Source organism: Nannobrachium achirus (genome assembly GCF_963921795.1).
Source record: "Nannobrachium achirus genome assembly, chromosome: 5".
NCBI lineage: Eukaryota > Metazoa > Chordata > Actinopteri > Myctophiformes > Myctophidae > Nannobrachium > Nannobrachium achirus.
This window is the reverse complement of record NC_137814.1, coordinates 62,378,972-62,392,112: the sequence shown is the minus strand read 5'-3', so window position 1 is coordinate 62,392,112 and position 13,141 is coordinate 62,378,972.

Genomic DNA, 13,141 nt, shown 5'->3' with positions numbered 1-13,141 from the left:
CTAACTACATACCTACCACCTTACAGCATCTATCACCTACCTACCTACCTACCTACCTACCTACCTACCTACCTACCTAACATACTGCATCCATTATCTAACTACCTACCTACCACCTTACTGCATCCATCATCTAACTATGTACCTCCATACTGCATCCCTAATCTAACTATCTACCTAACCACCACAGCAGTATGGTCTACCTACCTACCTACTACCATCATCCCTCATCTAACTATCTACAGTACCTTCCCATCAACATATTGCATCCCTCATCTACCACCTACCTACGACCATATGTCCTTCATCTACTAACTACCAACCACCATACCACATCCATCATCTAACTACCTACAGTTCTTATCATCCACCATACTGCATCCCTCATCTTACTACTTACCTACCACCATCTGTGTGGCTGGTTCTACAGACAGGGATCTCCATATATGGGCACAAAAGGGATTGTATGTATGATGTCAGATGTCATAGACGTCATAGGACTTTCACATAACAAATAACAGAGTATAAGCATGTTTGGGGTCTCACAGCAATTACAGTACAAGGATCTCCATATATGGGTACCAGGGGTTTCGATATAACTGGTCCAATATACATACATAACTTGTCAGATGGCCAAGACATGGCGTGACCTCACCCTTCATGGCAAGGTTGCTTGTCGCCCTTAGGCGTTTTACTAGTAAGTCAACGTTCCACTCATCTACTTGCATAAATTCAGCACGTGCATTCAACAGCCTGGCTTGCCCCTAATAACCTGTTTGCCCCTAATAGTCCATGTCTGACACATCACTATCACAATCACTGAGGACAGCATCTTTCTCACTTTGAGACACTGCAATGTTGCATGCCTTGTCTCGGAGCTAATTTTCATCCAACATACCAGTAAGACTCAATAATTGGGAGATAAGCGACCGTCAGGTGGCTCTGGGGCGAGTTACGGCCTTTTTAGTGGGCTGCAGTGGCGGGGTCTGCCGCAAGGTGGCGCTCTATGCATGGCTGTCTCCGCGCCGCCAAGGCGGACTCGTGGGTACTGGCCCCAGCTCTCCCGTTCGCTCCTAGCCTGAGTTACGGCATTTTATGTGCGCTGCATTTTATGTGCGCTGCAGTGGCGGGGGTCCTCCACTAGGGGGCACGACCACTTTTGCATCCATTCTGGAGCACCAGGAATCGGTGGTCCCCGGGAATTACCCAGTTAAAGTAAAAGAAAACCGCAGAAATAGAATAATTTGCTATGTGTATTAGTATGTGTATAGCTACAGTAGTTGCTAATGTATTATCCCACCGGTCACTATTGTTGCCGTCGATATGTTTGTTCGTTTTATGACCACACTGAACACATTTGAGTAATTGCAAAGGCATACACCAATACTAGACATCTTAAAGAAGATGTGTACCAAAAATCATGGTCCTATCTTTATGTTAAGATACTTTACTAACATTTTCTTTTGGGGCTTTGATGCTTCCATCCTCTCCTCTTGGTGCAGACAGGAAGTAAACAGCCCTGGTCATGTGACAATTTAAAGTTAACATGTGACACTGCACATATTTGATTGGGACCCTTTAACCTTTTCAATAATTGCTGGAAATGCATGAATGAATCATTCAATAACATTTTATAGCCTCATAAATGAAGAAAATAATTACGGTCACTATTGTGACCGGTGGGATTAAACGGGGTCCCTTTCCTACTTAGACCTAAGGTGTTGTTTTAATTAATTGTTTCGAAGTAACCATTCAAGTCCTTGATGCACAAACCTTTGTTTTACTCTTGACGTGAACCCAATCAATGGGAAAACATTCCCATAGATGATAATAATAATACAAATAATAACTCTATGAGACTTCTCTTTAAATGCAGGAATTAATAAATGTATTATAAGTAAGCAAGATAGCTTTTAGCGTAAATTTCGGGTAAAAGTTGTACAAAATCACATAAGTGTCCTAAATATACAATGCCAACGTCATAGTTGGATTTCATAGATAACCTCAAATGGATTGATTGATTGGTTGATTTATTTATTTATTAGACACATAAAAAAATGCATACAGTACAAAAGTACAGTCAAAACACTTTGGTCCAAAAGGATAAACTGAAGAAAGACCATGTGGTCTTGTTTCCATTCAGGTCCCATGCATTCATACATGTACCACCACAGAGATACATAGGTGGATACAACCATACATCCAATTGAAGTTGAAAATTACAGTGTTAGTGCAAAGTTCAATCGATTAATAAAACCTTCCTAAAAACTCACCCTCCGTTTCTATCCTCCTTTTACCCGATCCAATTTTTAAGCAGAGAGAGAACCTAGGTGGCCAGTCTAATTATCTCCTCCGTAACAACTTATTGATAAGTGAGACAAGAGCTAAGTCCTACCCTATTTTATCCATAAGCTGGGAGCTCCCTGTCCGAACTATGCTTTTGATTGATTGAAGACTTTATTAGAACTTTGCATAGGAAAAGGTACAGTTTCATGACGGTACAAGGTCTACTAAAAGGAGATCCATGAAAAGACTAAGCTTATTTCCACAGGAAACCATTAAAGTATCTCATATAACATTGAATGACAGACGAATAGAACACAATGATATGCAGTAGATATGTAAAGAAAATAAAAAGAGAGAACAAAAAAAAGAAAACAGTAAGTCTAAACAAACAGTAAGTATACAAAGAAGGGGCAGGGGAGGGTAGGGTTGGGCTAGGTTCGTTTTTTTACCAGTTGCGAACGGCTGCTGCCTGTAAGTGGTTTTTCAGGGCAATTTTAAAGGATGCTAGTGATCCACACTCCTTTATGGCCTTCGGTAAGGCTTTCCACATTTTGGTGGTATAGCAGATAAAAGAGTTTGACCCTTTGTTGGTTTTGACTCTGGGTTGAAAGTGATCTGTGGCGCTGCCTCTGGTGTTGTAATTATGGACATCCTTAAAGTTTATAAAGTATTTTGACAGGTACTTGGGTATCATAGTGGTGTAGTGTATCTTGTACACCAGGCCCATTGCAAGTTGCTGTACTCTGTCATCTACTCTGAGCCACCCCACTCTTAACTGGTGAGTAGCGGTGAGGTGAGTCTGATAGGGAAGGTTAAGCAGGACCCTAATTAGTTTATGTTGGGCTGTTTGGAGTTTAGTTTTTAGGGCTTGTGGGGCGTCACAATACCATACGTGGACTCCGTAGTCAAAGAGGGGCTGGATTATTGCACCAGCTATGGTCTTCAGTGTGTTGAAATTGACCATTGGGGCGATCCTCTGTAGGAAACGAGTTTGTTGGTTGATTTTATTTATTACTTTAGAAGTCATCTTTTCGCTGGAAAGATTAGCTTCAAGGATACATCCTAAGTAAGAGATTTCGTTTTTTCGTGTTATGACCTTGTCACCCACTTTGATTGTGAAGTTATCGACTTTTTTGAGGTTATGATTTGATCCAAAGAGGATGGACTCAGTTTTTTCTCAGGTGAATTGATAATTTGTAGTCGTTAAGCCATGTGCAGATCTTACTTAGTTCAGAGTTAAGTGTCTTTTCAACCTGCAAGTGGTCCTTGCCCGAGACTAGGAGAGCTGAGTCATCCGCAAACAGGAACAGGTTGCAGTCACAAGCAGATGCCATGTCGTTCACGTATATTAGGAACAACAGAGGTCCCAGTATGCTACCTTGAGGAACACCACAGCTTACTGGGGGGGGGGGGCAGGGTACCGTTAATCTCCACCACCTGTTCCCTCCCCACCAGGTAAGATTGCATCCAACTCACTGCGGCGCTGTCAAGACCGATGGCTTTTAGTTTCTCAATCAGAATAGAATGATTTACGGTGTCAAATGCATTCTGGAGGTCCATCATGACCATGCCGCTATATTTGCCGTCATCCACTTCGCGTTTGATTTGGTCAGTCAAATAGAGAAGGCATGTGTCAGTGGAATCAGATTTTCTGAATCCAGATTGGAACTCGTAAATCAGATTATTCTCATCGAGATATCTTGCTATCTGTTCAAGGTATTTGGCTGATTTTTCTACCCCTCTATTTTTACCAAGTTTCCTGATGCTATACTAATTCTGGTTACGAGACTCCAAGTCCCCAGTTTAGAGTAGCATAGCTAGGCCTACTATCAATAGATTCCTACTGTAGGTGTCTGTCCTCAGTGCGTAAGAGCCCGAAATTATGCTCTGTACACCACATTTTAAAGGGCCACCAAGGCCTTCCTCTCTCTGCTCATTAAACCTATCATGCTATAGCATTGGGGTCTGTCCATCCTATATGGGTGGACTCCAAGGCCATTCTCTCCACCCATACCCTTCGGATATGACGGGGCTATCACGCTGACCCAGACCTTTGCCCTAGTTTTTAGATCATGTCCTCACATCACCTCTAATATAAGGCCTGAAAAGCCAGTACATGAAACCCTTGAAACCCTGTTCATCTTCATTCTGCCAGTTCAGTACTCCATCCTATAGGGCGTGCTAACCAACACCCTCCTTTACTAACAGGTCCCATTATCTTACTGTTCCCATCATTCTATACAGTTTACATGATCACAATCTCTTTAACCATTATAGTAACATCATAGCACTGTTAAGCTGGTTGCACACTGCTGCGTTTTTCAGGCCGAATATCGGAGTGTGTGAATAAAAAAATTAACCTCACGTTATGTCAGTCATGTTTGCACACTGCCGCCCGTTTCGCGCACCACTTGGTCCCTTGCTCTCTCTATCTCTCTCTCTCTCCTTGCCCTGAAAAACGCATTTCGCAACGAAAAACGCAGCAGTGTGCAACCAGCTTTAGTTGATCTTTTGACATTGTTTGATACCGTTTGCTCTTGACCACCGCCCTGCTCCTCTCCTCTGGAACAGGAGACAGGAAGTGATACATCGGCTAGCGTGTGGCACAGAGGGTATGGTCACACAGTGCTCGCGAAACTCAAGAGCCGGCGCGAATACCCGCCAGCTGTAATTCCATATCCTATCATCCCCGGCTGTTCCTGTGAGCCCCGAGCTGCATTATGGGAGAGTCAACATGGCGCTGGTCAGAACGACGTGTAGTTCTTTTGACTAGCACGATTTGCAGAAGGACAGATCAAGGAATGTAGCCTACCCCACACTACTCAACATGAAAACATGCATGTGCAAATAATATGAATTCCACAGCAAATATGAAAACATTAGTGCACCACTTGAAAATAAGCCCCCTTTCCTTTTGTATATATCTACTATTTCACTATTACTATTATTTCTGTTACCCCTGTTTATTTTATTTTTTTAGGACAGATTTTTTTCCCCTTTTGTTACTGACAATTCCCTATGCAAAGTACTGTGTTCTTTCCATCCCTTTCAAAGTTATATGAGATACATAAAGTGGTTCCTGTGTAAATCCTATGCAACCTTATACATTCTTCAATCAATCAAACCAAATAAGAAAACATCATTACAACAACCACATGAACCCCAGCTTTATATATTCTGGGGGGGAATAAGCCAAAAATTGCCGATCTACAAGCTCAGAACATGTCGCTCTGTGTTGTTGTACTTGTAAGCTTGTAGATCGGCTATTTTTGGTAAATATTTATATAAATAAAGCAGTCAAAGAAATGTGGGCCCGTTTTTGAGAATAGAGGGTTTAATAGGCTATATGTGAATTACATCAATAATTATTACTGACAGATTCATATGGTTATTTAACTTATTTATGACAATAAAGCACAGCTTTCGTTTTTATTAGTTTTTTGTAGCCCACGTTTCTGTGTGATTATGTGTAACTGGAGAGTTAATAAAATATATATTTTGGATAGTAATATCATTCTGCAATTATTTATTATAATATGCTCACATAAGCTATTCAGATCATGGGAGAAACAGTGGAAATCAAATCAGTCTGGCGATTCAACAACAATAAGGATGTTTACATTTATTGAAGCACATGTGTTTGTTGAAGCATGTGTCTGGCCGTTTGTTTTGAATATCTTCCATGCATTCCCTCTGTATTTGGAGAGATCGGTGACTGAAAGAAAACTACAAGGTAAAATCCAGCTGCACAGGACGTTCTGTCCCATTGGTTAGTGTGCATCACTGCCGGGTGAGAGTACAGCAGTGCTGAACCATGAACCACCAGCGCATGGCTCGTTCACCCGACCTGGAAACGGCTCGAACGCGCCCCGGCCGGCGCGGAGTACGTCATGTCCGTTTTTTCGCTTATAATGGGAGTGGATGGGAGTTTCCAGCCGAAGCGTCCACTGTGTGAATGTACCCAGAGCGAGAGCTGGCTCTGCTCCCAGACAGGAAACAGATGTCAAGAGAAGAAGTGACCTAATAATTAAATACAAATGATCTGACTCTACAAAATAAAGTTACAATGCAGAAGTTACTTCTGCATTTGTTGTTTTTCCATTTCAACCAAAATTCCCCCATGTGTGTCTCTTCATAACAGGATGTAAGTGTGTGGTAATCCGTCTGTACATTTCTCATCACATTTAGCCTCATTTAGCAACCCATAACTAATATTTTGCATCCAGCATTTAAAGGGATATTCCACTTTCAAAAAAACTTTTGGTCATTTTATCATCTAATCAGGCTTTTATGAACACCCTGAACAGATTTTAATTTGCTTGATTCAATATTTAGATATTTGATGTAAATGTTATCAGGCCCTACAGGCTCAGGGCCTCTCCCCACACACACCCATTGTAACTTCAAACTCCATTTTAACCATGATAGATTCATTAAAAACACACATTATTTTTTTCTGGTGACTCATAATACCTTCCTAATACGTGAGCAGGCCGTGTTTTTTCAATAACTTTTTTCATTTATTTTTAATAATTCATTTTTGTATTGAATTTTTTCCATTTTCCCAAATAATTAATAAAAATAAATGAAAAGAATTTATCGAAAAAAAAAAAAAAAAAAACACGGCCTGCTCACGTACTAGGAGGGTATTATGAGTCACCATAAAAAAATAATAGGTGTTTTTATTGAATCTATCATAGTTAAAATGGAGTTTGAAGTTACAATGTGTGTGTATGGGGAGCGGCCCTGGAGGAGGAAGGCCTGATAACATTTACACCAAATATCTAAATATTGGATTAAGCAAATTAAAATCTGTTCAGGGTGTTCATAAAAGTCTGATTAGACGATAAAATGACCAAAAGTTTTTTTGAAAGTGAAGTATCCCTTTAAGTACAAAGTACAAAGATGCTTGTCCACAGCTTGATCTAGAATTAAGGGAAAACAGGGTTGAAACACTGATATACAAGCTCAGTCTTGTAGACACTGTGTACATGTGGCCTCAGTGCCCCTTGCCTTTTCAAATTAAGGCGTTTTTTTGTTTTGTTTTTGGTATCGTAATCAGTCAAATAAAGAGAACAGTTTGGTCCCTCAATTTATTTGAGCACTTTTCATTAGCAGTATATACACAGTTCGTGAGAACCGCTCAAAGAAATTAAGAGATCAAAGTGTTCTCTTTATTTCATTGAGCAGTGTATGTGTGTGTACACATAGATATTTTTTCTTTTCATTTTTATCAATGTCAATTTTATATACACTGCCGACTGGAATTTCAAAGTTAGGCCTTTTGTATATCGAAACTGCACCTGTGAATTTTAAATGCAGAAAACATGCAGAGAATTTGCACGGATTATAATTTTCTAAGAGTTGAGTTTATTTTATAAAAGTTTATATCGAACCTGCACCTGTGAATTTTAAATGCAGAGAACATTTAGAGAATTTGCACGGATTATAATTTTCTAAGAGTTGAGTTTATTTTATAAGAGTTGATTTTGCACTGTAAATGGATTCATCTAAACACCCGCCCTAGGTTCTGATGACTCGTACTGTTCTCCTAATACTTGCGGAGGCTGTGTTATGTCGCCAGTGTGGGTCATCAGAACCAAGGGCTGGTGTTTAGATGAATCCATCATGGTTGTGGGGGTGGTGGTGTCTGAAATTAATATCAAATATAGTACTGTCTGGGGTCGTCCAAATGACCCAAAACTAGAAAGGTAATTTCCCCTCTCAGTGCACGCAAATAAATACAGCCTGAAGCAGATCTGTGCCATATCCAGATTGGAATCAAGTTGGTGGTTTTAACCAATCTGATTCTAATTTGGATATGGCACAGATCTGATTCAGATCTGTCTGACTGCGTAAATGTGGCCTCAGTGCGGCTTGCCATTTCAAGTGAAGGCGTTTTTTTTTGTTTAGCAGTATATACACAGTTCGTGAGAACCGCTCAAAGAAATTAAGAGATCAAAGTGTTCTCTTTATTTCATTGAGCAGTGTATGTGTGTGTGTACACATATATATTTTTTTCTTTTCATTTCTTTAACCCTGCAAGGCCCAGCGTAGCTTTTTGGCAACGTTTTTTAAATCATTTTTTAAAAAATGTTATAATTCGTTTTCCTGTTCTTTTTTCACATAAACATCACCATTGGATCCTATTGTTTAGTACGGCAATGCCATTGGTCAGGATATGTGCATATAAATACCCCCCACAGTGGCTGAAAGTCACACAACTTGGAAGATCTCTGGATGAGCAACATCTAACTTTTGCACTGAAGCTATTCCTCACAAAAACATAAGTACAGTGCCTGTAATAATTTTGTTGGTGATCATTAGAATGTCTAGAACATGTACATATGTTATTATTGTGAAAGATAGTCACCCAAATGTAAATTAGAGCATGATTTATAATTGTTGCTTTTTGGCAACGTTGGGCCTGGGTGGTAGCAAAAATGGCAGACTCTTACTGGTCACCTGATACTATTCAGTCTTAAAGTTTTCACAACTCATGTACTATAGTATATATATATATATATATATATATATATATATATATATATATATATATATATATATATATTGTGTGGCATCACGAGGGGACAGGTGGTAGATGGGTGCTATATTCCCTCTCACAAAATGGCCGCCGTAATGAAAACTACATCTCCCAAAAACTACTGTGAAACTACTGTGAAGCTCTAAAGGTCCCAAATAAAGACATCCTGATACTCAGACTCTTCCAGGCACAGCTTGCATCCTCTCTCATTCTGGTAAGAATCAAGTTCTGTTCCATCATTTGTCATTTTAATATTTCAATGTTTACAATACCTTAGACTTGTATCCTGATGAATCTTTTGCATGTATAATAATTTAATTTTTTTTTTTCTAATCAGATGGACACTGAAGTCTTCAGCTCAGAAGAGACAACTGGAAGAGAGTCCAGACTACACTCCATACAAGGCAGCACGTCCACACAAGCCATCAGATGTGCGCAAGGACCAAGTTGGACACTTCCCAATGAAGACACCAAAAGGGCGCTGCAGGAATCTGAATGGTGGCTGTTCAGGGTTCACCATCATACTCTGCCACAAGTGTGATGTTCGTCTGTGCCTTTCCGGAGACAAAAACTGTTTCTGGGACTATCACAACTGGTGCATTATAGCGCTTTTATCTAAGGCGCTTTTCATTGTGAATTACAGGAGGAGCTGGGATCATTGGCCAACCTGCACTTGGCCAGACAGTATTGTGTGACCAGTGTATATTGTATATATTGTAATTAGTTTCTCGAGTGCATTTGCCGTACTGTTTTTCATTTTGTTTTTCTTTTAATAAAATCACATTTCTTAAAAAATGCTTATTGATATTATTCATAATGTATACTGTTCTAAGGCCAAATATTAATCATAATGTATACTGTTCTGGGGCAAATAATAAACCATAACCATATAAATGAACCCTTAAGATGTTTTAGTGAAGTATTTAGACATGTGCCATGTTATTCTGACAGTGAGTAAAAATGGCCTATTCTGCTACCTGAAAGACCCAACGTTGCCAAAAGTCAACATTTTCATAAAACCTTACGAAAACATTTTTAATTTTTTTTCATTACATTTTCCTGTGATTAGGACTCCTACAACACCATCTGAAAGGTTGATTTTTTTTTTTGGAAGTAGAAATTAATTCGGGCCTTGCAGGGTTAAATGTACATTGTATATACACTGCAGACTGAAAGTTAGGCCTTTTGTATATCGAACCTGCACCTGTGAATTTTAAATGCAGAGAATGCAGAGAACATGCAGCACTGATTATACATTTCTAAGAGTTGAGTTTATTTTATAAGAGTTGATTTTGCACTGTAAATGTTTATCCTACCTCCGATTTTATTTTGAATTTGCACTATTATTTAATGTTAAAGGAGTCAAGGTTATGTTCAATTTATTTTAAATGCTGCACTGTAATTGTTTGTTCTACCTCAGAGTTATTATTGCTTTTTTGTGTGTATATAAAGTGTTTCAAGGTTAAACATCTTTCTTGTGTGATCTATTCCTCCCTCCTTGAGAGGTATCAGCATCCCTTGTGAATATCAGCCCTCTTCTCAGAGTAACCAAAAAAAAAAAAGAGAAAAATAAATCTTAAACTGTGGCGTCTGTTCAGCAAAAGCTAAGGTATGGCAAAAGGACTGGGGTCATGCATGCATGACTTGTCTTTGAATGAAAATCAACAATTCCTTCACCGTTATGGAATCCTCAAGTCCGAGCAGAAATGCAGGGTATGCAAAAGGAGGATGAAATTATCCAAACGTGGAGGAGTCCAGCTGGTAAGTATAGAATGCTAATATAGTTGGCCGTTTTCATTGTTTTGTTTAGCATGCCTATAATGGCACCATTGATCAGGCAGTTTATATGCATTTTTAATCCGAATAGTCATACATGATGGGCATACATGTAGTGGTTCTTAACGTCTTTCATGTAATTAACATAGTGTCATGGACCACGAGTTGTGAAATAACCTCTCAAACCGAAAATATAAACTATTAGCTAAGATTTTGTCCACAACACCATGCTGTATTGATGAATGACAGATAGATAAAAAAAAAATAGCTATTCTGCTTAAAGAGGCGGTGCCATAGTTTTGTACTTTTTCTAGTTTTTATGTGTCTAGGAGGTTGACAGTACTTCATTAGACCATAGGCGCCGGAGCAGTGTCCGTTTGGTCCGGACTGTCCGCCCACTTTTCATGCTATCGACCTATTTTTCTTTATTTGTGTCTGACTTTTTTTCCCCAATCGGCGCTGTAGTCCCAACGTTCCCATTGTGTTGCTGGAGTCGCGACCGGCGACCCTCTAGACATGCTAATTGCTTCCAATACACAAAGTATCTGTGCCAAACATGTTGAACCGTTTCTAATTGTCCGCCCGTGTTGAATTGACGGCACATGCAGGCTTCATTGGTGTAAAGTAACTGAGTAGCCTACATTTACTCGAGTAGCCTATTTTTTTTTCTTTCTTTATGGAGTAGGCCTATTTCCATGTTGTCTACTTTTACTTCTACTCCACTACATCTCGGAGGCAAATAGTGTAGGCTATTTTTATTCCACTACAATTTTATGAAAACAGTTAGATACTTTGCAAATTTCGATTATTAGGCTATAAAGGCATACATTAACCACTTCAGCCCTACATTTAGGCCATTTGAAAATACAAGCTCACAATATTGCTTAATCTGCTCAAATATATATCTACAAATGGTAGGCTACATTTGTGAAATGACTTGACTATAGGCTACGTTTTCTTTATAGCCTACAGCCTACATTTTGATACCAAAACGTCATTACTCAAGCCAAGGCTTACATTTTGAACATGGGATTTCTAAAAGAGTATTTCTACTTTTACTTAACTCATCTGCTGCCATTTAACAATACCTTCGTACTCTCATATGCCAAACTGTCTCCATAGACTTCCATGTAATTCATAGTGCACGGATCATGCACACCCATGCCTAGATAATGCACCACGTGTGTCCACATTGCTCACAGCTTTCAAACAAAAAAATCCGAATGGAAATCCTTTCAGGCATTCATGAGATAGCAGCCATTATGTTTTCCTAAAATGTAAACAAAGATGGCTGCCATGTTTGAAAGATGGGGTTGCTATGGGGGTTAAACATGCAATTTCGCAATCGCTATCATGCCTACTAAATGTTTTGGGGTCAAAAGATTTTTTTTGAAAAAAAGATTTTTGGATTTTTTTTTTTTTTTTTTTTTCAAAAATTCTCGGGTTCCTCGGGCGTGGCAGGGTGGTACATCGCGAAATTCTCGGGTTCCTCGTTTTTGGCAGCATAAAGGAAAACATGCGAGTACTTTTTTCATCACTGACGGCCTTGCTGATCGTGCCTCGATCGGCTTGCTCACTCTCAGTGCGATGCAGCAGCAGAGCAGTTGAGTTCTAACTTCATCTAACTTTCACTATAGGCTACAGTAAGCTGGAATTTTCCTTACTTTATTAACTTAAACTTTTATAATTTATTTTCTTGAAAATACATTGAGCGCAGAGCCCTCATTTTCAATGATGCAGAGATTGCATATAGCATAGGCTTATAATTAATATTGAAATAAGAACAGCAGGATAACAAGTAGACTATTGTGAAATTTATATTTGAAAGTTGAATTAAATTCTTTATCCAGATCTTTTAGGCCTACATTGTCATCTATAACAACACATTAAAGTGCTTATAGGCTAGTTACTTAACTAAAGTCCGAGCTGATGTGTACGTTTGATTACGGTCATGACGTCACCGGCTGGCCACGCCCACAACATCGCCCCCTCACTATTGTACCCCTGCCGGCGCCCCTGCATTAGACCCCCTGGTGTGGTTGATATGAGCAATTATGTATTGCCTTTCTATTTGGGTTTTAGCTGTAGGCTGTCACCTTAATTGTGGGGTCAAACGTGCCGGTCCAAAAACACAGATACTTATTACATCACAGAATCAACCCCTCCCCTAATTACCATTCACCCAACATACGTGGGTGTGGCTAACTTCAGCTGGGACACCACCCACCATGACAACCACACATACCAATGAACTGGTGGGTGTGTCCACATAAAAACATAATTTTAACTCTTTCTGTACACTTTTTTGGAAAAAATCTTCCTCCTAGTATAATCATAATAGTAGATAATCATGTTTTATAGGGGGGGGAAATCATGGCACCACCTCTTTAATCTAATTCGCTATCACTTCTTGTAAATTGAGTAATGCAGGTCATGATTAACTTGATATTGTCAAATTAAACTCTTACGAGTCCATTTGGTGTCAAATCATATACCCGGTTGTCATAATTACATGCATTAAATAGCTTTAGACTG